Here is a 9,545-nt window from a genome sequence, read left to right as displayed (position 1 = left end):
GAACGATGGAAAACTTAATTTTTATGATCTTGTTTTCTTCGCTGCCAATCGGAAAATAATACCACTTATTAGTGCTATATATGCGTATATATGTTAGGTACCGTATCACCATATCCGTTAAGTTTTGGCTAAACATACAAGTTATCACAGACATGCTATACCACGCTTTTATAGGAAAATAAGAAATAATTTTCTGTTATCTTCTTTGCTATGCAAATCATACTATTAATAAACGTCGCGTCGTCGTGCCAAGCCCACCAAAATGTTACTTTGTAAATGAAATATTAACTCTTTTTGTCGCAGGAACTGGCTGGATAGTGAACATCATTATTCTCAGAAATATCAATCTGAACAGTACCTCTTTTACCTCGTGTCTTTTAAATACATCGCAAAAAGATGAAGATATTTTAAGAAAATAATAGCGTATCCCTTCTATAGAGAAAAAATGAATTAAACACATACTGCTTCTACTTCGTAGAGGAAAATTTTACATGAAAACGGAAATTCAAACTGTTTTCTTAAAATAATATAATTGTGTAGTTATTTAGAGTTTACATTTATTTTCTATCGTATTTTTAATTTACTTTTAAAAGAGTGGTTTAAAAAACTTTTGATTATATATTTTATAATACTATGTACACTTATATTATTACAGCCTTGGAAATGTGTTAACAATCAAAGAACTTAGTTGTTACCAGTATTTCAAAACCTACAGTAGTGATATTAACCAGGACGTTGTAACTTCGTTCGTTCTAGTTTGCTTAACAGAACGTAAAAAATGTATTTAAAAAAAAATTTTTTTTGTATCTTTAAACTATATATTTATATGAACAATTGAGGAAAATAAACTATGCTTCCGTTTACTGTTTTATATGAGTGTATGTGTTTTTTCAATCTTTTCATCTTGGAAATGAATTGGAATAATTTTTTAGTTATTAAAAAGAAATCAATAGAACTAACTATTAGTGAAAAAGATTCCTGAACTATTCAGGAATTGGACCTGATATCTGATGATTTAGATCCCTGCCTATTGCACAGTAAATCATCACACCCTTGTTAAGCCATACACTATCATCAATAACAAATTTATCTGTATAATAATTAGGGTAGTATTTTCATATTGTTGCAGTATTTTACATTATTTTACTAATTTCAGTTAGTTCAGACTATTAAAGAAATAATTAATTATTTATAGTTAGATTTACTTCATTTTGATTAATTCTGTTTTAATTTTTAAAGTCGTACTTGAATTATTAAAATTAGCTAAGTTTTATTATATATTAGCAGAACCGGCAATGGTTCGATATTGCTAGATTTGAGAATATATATAGGTTAAATGAACACAATTGAAAGTTTGATGCAATATTAAAAAAAAAGAGCCTTACGGAACTTCACAAAATTTAACCTCTCCTCTTTCCTCTTTCCTTTCCCCCTCTTCACCTTTCACCATTACCATTTTTCTTTTTCCATTTTCCCCTTTCCCCTTTCCTTTACACCCTTTTCCGTTTTCACTTTTTCCTATTATCCTTTTCTACCTTTTACCCCGCGCGAAAATCGGTTCAGTAGTTTTTTAGTCTATAGCGGACACATACGAACAATGAATGCCTTTTATATATATATAAGATGAAAGTTTGTTTGTATATTTGTTTGTTTCGTAAATATCTTGATACCGGCGCCACCTAGCGGGTATAGTTTTGGCAAAAATTGTTCTTTTCCCGTGACTAATGTACATTCTGAATACGAGCCAGAGCGGTCCATAAATACAGTTTTTCCAAATATTTCGACCTCAGCGTAATCTATCGGCTCCATTTTTTGTAGAGATATCTCTTTCCATGTAAGTAACACATATTTTGAATATGAACCAAATCGGACCATAAATACAATTTTTCGAAATATCTTGATCCCCAGCGCCACCTAGCGGTTCCAAACTAATTCAGAAACCTTCGTGCACGTGCGCACAACTCACCTAAGTTTCATTGTAGTCGGATGAATGGTGTAGTGACGCGTACAGGACAAACATATATATATGAATGTATATATATATATAAATAAATATATATATATATATATTGTTACACACACATATATATGATATATATATATGTGTGTGTAAGATATAAATCAAATAATGGAAAAAAAATGTTATATTTAATTTCTGTCACCATCGTAAACACATAAATGCTCAAAGATTATATTGGTACAATGGAATTATTTTTCATCGTGCTTTATAAAAACCAAGAATTTATCTATCCACCGTTAACGAGATTGAGAATTAGTTGATCTCAAGATTCAGAATGCGTATATTAATAGAAAATGTGAGTTTATTGTATTTTTGCCAGCGTACCATTGTAGGGTATGGTAGGTAAAAAAATTATATTACACCTGACCTCGGAATAGTGAATCATTTTCCTTCCCAAATGTTGACAGTAGCTATAATATTGTAAAAAAATTTGCTCAAGAAAAATTGTGATTATTTATTTATTACTTATTTTTAAATTGGTTGTAGACTCGTTAAATCTCGCGTACGATAATATTTATATTTAATTAATTGTTTAAACAGCATAGTAATATAAAATATAATTTATTATAACAGATTTATTTCGTGAACTCTTCATTGAAGAATTCAAAATTCCAATAGGTCCTTGACATTTTAATTCATCGTAATAAACATCGTTCAAATATATTTTAATTAATTTTATACAACTATTAAATTAATCGTTGTTTAATTGTACACAAACCGAAATACATTACATTTTGGTTACAGGTAACACTCGGGTGTCAATGTTTACTTCCACTTTTGGAGATCTGACGGTTTTATTGCGGTTGTTATTCGTTAGGTGGTGGTAGGATTAAAATCAGCTAAGTGCGGCGATCCGGTAGATATTTATTAACAGTTTGTGGCCGCAAATCGAATAGAAATTTCACAGAACAATTGGTCATTACGTAATTAGTGGGGGGGAGATGTTATTGTGGGGGGGGATAGGGTGAGTTGTTTTGGGGGTAAAGGGGGTAGGTATATTAATGGATAAGGGGGGGAGGGAGAAGAAGCGCGCCCAGCCGTGTGACGCAGTAAATATTGCTGGGAATCAACGCCCAATTTGTAATAAGCACATAATTGACTTGTCTACATTAAACACAAAACATGTAATTGATTCCTACTGATTAAACTATCAATCTCAATTCAATTACTATAACCGAGAGTTACCAGCGTTCATTTTGAATCACTATTACTATTATTGTCATCATTATTACTATTATTTTGTTATTATTATTATTATAAATAGTGTTTCTGTAAAGGATTGTTAATGTGTTGTTATCAATGTTACTATTAATACTGATAGATAATAGTGAAATTATCCTTTTAATAACTAATCTAAATAGATTTTTAAACCGTTAGTGCTTGTATTTTCGTACGTTAGAAGTTAGTTCTTCGTAATGTATAGGTTTGAAACGTAACATAGGATTGATGAAATTGTTCATTGCTCTGTTAAAAAACATAATGGATTATTAAATAAAAATTTAAATATTAAATAAATTGATTTATAATTTGTAAATTTTTAATTTAATTCGAACCTATAATTTTTTAATGAAAAACTTTGGGAATAGCAGCGTTAATTAATCGCTGTGTATATACTCGTATATTTCATTCATTCTGCTGTTAGATGCTATTGAATGAATATATTACTGTAACTGTAAGTAATAGGTATAGTATATTATTGATGTGAGCTAAAAGGAATATTTGAATAGGATTTTGTATTCGATATAATAATGATGGATTTTAATAGCTGCGTATGAAAAGTAATATATTTTAATTTAAAATATATTTATACTAAAAAGGAATACCGCTTTTCCTAGCTTTAATAAGGGGGTTTTCTTACTTTTAATACCTATTAGATTTATTTATTCAATCTTGCGAACCATAATTTTAGGATACTGGTATCCCTAAAATTAATTTTAAAATTCGAATAATCTCAATTGATATTTATTCAACAAAAATATTTGTTTTTAATTTTGAATAATACTGTGTGAAAACTAATAGATAGATATACATTTTTTTTAATATCTACGTCATACTATCCAACAACGTATATTATACCCAATGACCAAAATACGGAAGGATTCTTATAGTAGAAGCATACATTTCTTAATAGTTTTTTTTTTTTTATTATGTTAGAGTAAAAAATAAAATATAATTTTATTAAAATTGTTAACTTCAGAAAATTACATTTATATTTGTAACTTTACGTAATTAAACTGTAATTTAACGATTGTATCGTTGCGTTTAATAAGTAAATAATAATTTTTAAATTTTCATACTTTAACTGAAGTAGCTGGTTGTAACTAGTATAAAATTGATTGATAAGATGGCGAGTCAACTCTTGCAGTTAAGGTAGGGTGGGTGTATTTACTTACATCCTCTGCAACCAGTTGTTGACAGTGTGAAGTAAGCGTTTAGAAAAAGCTTATATTTTTTATTAAACTTCCTTCTGTTCGACTTATACCTTTCTAATCGGCTGATAGATTCATTACAATTTTACAAAATTGTTTATTAATTTAACCTTGGTTAATTAAATTAATTTACAAGTTAAATAATTAAATAATATATGCACAAACACACACACACACACACACACACACACACACACACACACACACACACACAAACAAACATGCATATAACTACTGGAAGACAGTACAAAAACCCTTAAAATTGCAGTTTTTTAAATATTTTTTTCCTTTTACTGCTTTTTATATTTTTATATTAAAGACTATAACCTATATGAAAATTAAAGTTTAGCAAATTTTTTTACACAAAATACAATATATATTGTTTTTTATTTTATGAATGATGTAGGAAGATACAGTAAGATGCTTACTTTACGTATTGAACTAAGTTTTAATAAACACTATTCATGATTAAGAAATTTATTCATATAATAAAATCCGTTTTCATACATTTAATTTAAATTCCTAATCTTTTTCTATAACAATTTATATTTGGTTTATTTCTATTTTTAGAAAAGGGATATAACGAGTACTGTTCTGACTGAGGAAAAGATTGATTAGACTGCTAAATTTTTACAAATATTTATTATAAAAATATGATAATGTTTATTAATTTCTAATCCAATACTGTTTCAATACAATAGATTTAAAAATAATAATATTGTTGTCTTAATTACATACAATTAAAATTTATTCGAAAATTATTTTTTTCTTCAGAATAAAAACCATTTTTGCAGCTTACCATAGTGAATTTACAACCTTGAAATAAATAATTTTAATACCAGTACATGTAAGATTGAGATGATTGCTAGAATATGTTTTGTTACTGCTCTGCTGAAATCTTGTGTCATTTATTTCCTTTTTATAGCGCAACTGTAGGTCTAACCTTTATTCTGACAAATATTAGTTTTTTATTTGCTTATTTTTTTAAATGAATTTTTCTTTTTAAATTTTTTTTATAATGATCATTTACAATGCACTTTTTATCCATCTTAATTTTTTCTTGAGAACAGATTCTGCGATAGTTACTTGATTTCTACTGTATTTACTGATTCTTCCGATTTTCCGTTTTGACTTTAACCGGTTTTTTCTACCACTTGCATTTATTTAATTTATAAATTCATACAATAATCTGAAAAAGAAAAGAAAAATTTAGGTAAAGTTTGATTGAAATTTTTAAGCTAGTAGTCCGTTTAAGCAATAAAAATAACCTTAATTTAAAAACTAGTAGACCGTGAACAGGATTTGAAAATAAAAATATTTTAAAATATTTAACTAAATAAATGTAAATATAAAATAGGGAAAGAAAGTAATGCTATATATAATGTGATTGGCGTTTGACCTGGTAGTGTCACGTGAGTTTGAAGAGGAAACAGCTGAACGAAAGGTACAGAGTACTTCATTGGCTCTTACGAAGGAACTCAGTCCTCACGTTATCCAACTAGACCTTAATTTATAAGGCTATCCTGCGTTCAATCTGGACGTACAATGTTGAATTGTGGGGAATAGATAGTACTAGTAATTTAGAAATTATATAACGATTCCAGAACAAAGTAACGAGGGTGATTGCCGAAGCGCCATGGTTCACGCGGAATAATGAGATTCATTATATCTGGAGCTCCCGTCGGTTCGTGAGATTGCACGTCAGCGCAGTGTCAAATACATGCAGAGGCTTGAGAATAAACCACTTTGCAATTAATCTACTCGATAACAGCAGGGATGTCCGACGGTTGAGACGTGCCCATGTACTCGACTTAGAGACTGCGTAACAGTTTGAAATCTAACACCGTCAAGTTTAGTGGTGTCGTATTTAATTTCTTTATTATTTCTCTTTCTTTTAATTCTTGTTTTATCTTTTTCTCTTTATTCTTTGTTATTAGTGTTTGTTCTTGTGAACTATATGGTGCTGATTTATAACTTGAAATTTCATATTGGACTTTAAGTTTAGTTGCAACTATTTATTGTGTATTACTTACTTTAGGGGTTCCTTAAGAACCCTATTATCACGTGCTTTTGTCAGAAAACTTACTTATGACTCCGCAGGAGAGCCGATAGTAATTATAATTTTTATTAAACAAAATAAAAATATATATATATATATATATATAATGTAAAAATAATTTTAAAGTGGTAGACATTAGAATTTAAAAATGTTCACAACATAGTTTGTATAATATATATAGGGATTTTTGAGTGGCTGCCGCGAGGGAGATGGACGTATTGTAACAGCCAGGCGGTAAGGCAAGATGGAGTACCTATGTCCTAGGGACCGGGGGCTCGGGTACGGAAATTGGTAATAATGAAGGGGATACAAGGGACGTATAAAAAAAATACGAAACGTGGTCGCCGTATAGGGCCAGGGAGGCAGCCTCTATGCCTAGGGTGTTTGGGCTTACTAACGCACAAGAGTGGGTGGGTCGGAGTTCCCCGATGATGGTATAGGGGACCCTCGAGGTGTGCATGGGAGGACCCGTAACTGTGAAGGGCACGTGAAATGCGTGTCTGGATCAGGTATGATGAAGGGTAGCTCCCCGCGGAGAGACATTCTGATCATTGGAAGAGGTGATTAGTATGTTTTCGAGGAGGCACGGGAGACCCCAGATGGGATGTACGAGTAATGACGAGCTAGGGAGGGCAGACTGTGCTGCACCGACACCCTGAGGCGACTGTGTTAAGCTTTTTAGCGTGGACTGGTTGCCTTGGGAGTGTTAAAACATGTTTGGAAAGAAGTTAAAACTTCGGCAAAAGATTCAAGTAAAGTAAAAAAAAAAGTAATAAAAGATGCACGGCTCACACACACACACACACACACACACACACACACACACACACACACACACACACACACACACACACACACACACACACACACACACACACACACACACACATATATATATATATATATATACACACACGCGCGCACAACTCTTAATTAAAAATATTTATCAATTCATATAAATATAATAATTTTTTGTTTATTTAATTCAATGATTTAAACTAAAGCGCGCTCGCATACCGCATTTAATTCGCGCGGGTGTGGCGGTACTAGCGGCGACGTTCCGCGCGAACTAAACTAATGCAATTTCACACCTTACATAGAACAGATTTCGCTTGTGAGTTCGGCAGACTGGTGTAGCCGCGAAGCTTAAGGGGCATCATTTACCGAGTCGACCGGGCGATTGAGTTTGAGACCCAGCCCGACCGAGTTACTGTTTTATACTTTAAATATTATTTAATTCTACCGCTCACCTGCGACGTCATAACATAGCAGGCGACTACTTTTTCAAGTATTTTTTATTTTTAATTGTTAACTAATGTGCCTAAGAAAAATATGTTCTTAATTAGGCGAAAACCCGAAATACTAAAGGTGACCTTGCTCTACAGACTTATCCCTTGATCTTTAAGTTGAAAATTTAATGGCATCAATGTCCGATATATAGAATAATCTGACCAAGTTTGGTCAAAATCGGTCCGGTAGTTCTGAATACAAAAGATGATTTGTAGGCCAACAACGAACGCACGTACATACAAACATTAACATCCGAAAAATTCCTATCCGGTTTTTTTTGGATTTCTTAGGTGTCAAACCATCAAGATCCGGTAAAAACCGCATATTCCCAAACTGGACCGAACACAATACTTTCCCTTCTAGAGCTATAGATCTGCTGTAGTGCTAGACGGTAATAATTTGGTTGCATATAAAATAATTTATATGTACTAGAAATAATATTGTCATGTTAAAATGTGTGGTTTATGAAGTTGTTAATTATTTTGCTATTCTTATTATAATTTGAAATTAGAACCGAATAAATAATGTGTCTACTTTCCTTTGCCATTTAAATTATTCATAATGAAACACGTTTGTTCTTTATTAATATAAAAACTTTTTAGCAATTAAATTGTACAAAATATGTTATAAATCTATAATAATCGATTGTAAATTAAGTTATATATTACATTTTTAAGGCACAGTTTTACTTTACTCTAAGGGTGATTTAAAAAAAATAAATATAATTTTTTTTCTTAATTTTATAATCTTTTTCTATGATAAAGTATAGTTTTATATAAGCGGTGATAATACTAGCTTATTGGTAGATTACACGATTTCAGAATGGTAGTGTAAGCGCGAGAAAAATGTATTAGCACTGGTGTTTATTTTTCTCGTAGTTTGTCTTACCCTGCCTTCCCAAAATAATCGCAACTTATTCCGCTAGAAAATGAGATATAGAAGATGCTATAATACTGCGTCTACATGAGGTCTACTATTCATTATATATCTGTAATTGTTGTTCAATAAATGTTATTGGTAAAATGTAATTCTTTTAGTTTGTGTTGACGTGTTTGTGAAAACGCACGTACGTTCGAGTACATATATTTACGCATCGGTTTGTACGTCATACGTGCTTGTATGGTTTTATCGATCGGCTTTTCACTGCATTTTCTGTACAATATTCACTAACTATCCGTATATAATGGTGAAGGGGTGTGAGATGACCGAGTAGGCCTGCGGAGCGTAAGGGTTGCAACCGTCTGCAATGAAGACTGGGTTTTGCGAGGGTGTTCGGTCGAATGTATGGGTACAGAAATATGTAGGATTGAAATAGCAGGCAGTCAGAAATGGAGAATGTTTAGTTAGCTGGCGACATCCGTTACTTTCACTTTTGATTTTGACACCTAACATGTTAATAATTTATATTACGATAAATAACACTGAATTTTGATATTATATATTACATTTGTATGTTTCCATATCTTGATATTGTAGGATTGTATCTACGACGTATATGTCGTACATGAATTTCAGTTTAATGTGCCCCACACATATAATTTTAGGGGCAAAGAGATGAAGTCGGTTAATTATTAAACGAAATTAAAATTATTATTTATAATTTGTTTAAAATTAACACATACATCTTTTGAAAGTCAAAACTAACGTAATGTATTATTTCAACTTTTTTCTTAAAAAAATGACAATGAAAATATCGTATTTTAAAGTTATGTTCAAACGGTTAACCAACGGGCAACAATAATGGTTG

The sequence above is a fragment of the Lycorma delicatula genome, chromosome 5, assembly GCF_047948215.1.
Source record: "Lycorma delicatula isolate Av1 chromosome 5, ASM4794821v1, whole genome shotgun sequence".
NCBI classification, from domain to species: domain Eukaryota; kingdom Metazoa; phylum Arthropoda; class Insecta; order Hemiptera; family Fulgoridae; genus Lycorma; species Lycorma delicatula.
The sequence above is the reverse complement of the archived record's forward strand: the minus strand, read 5'-3'. Positions refer to the sequence as shown.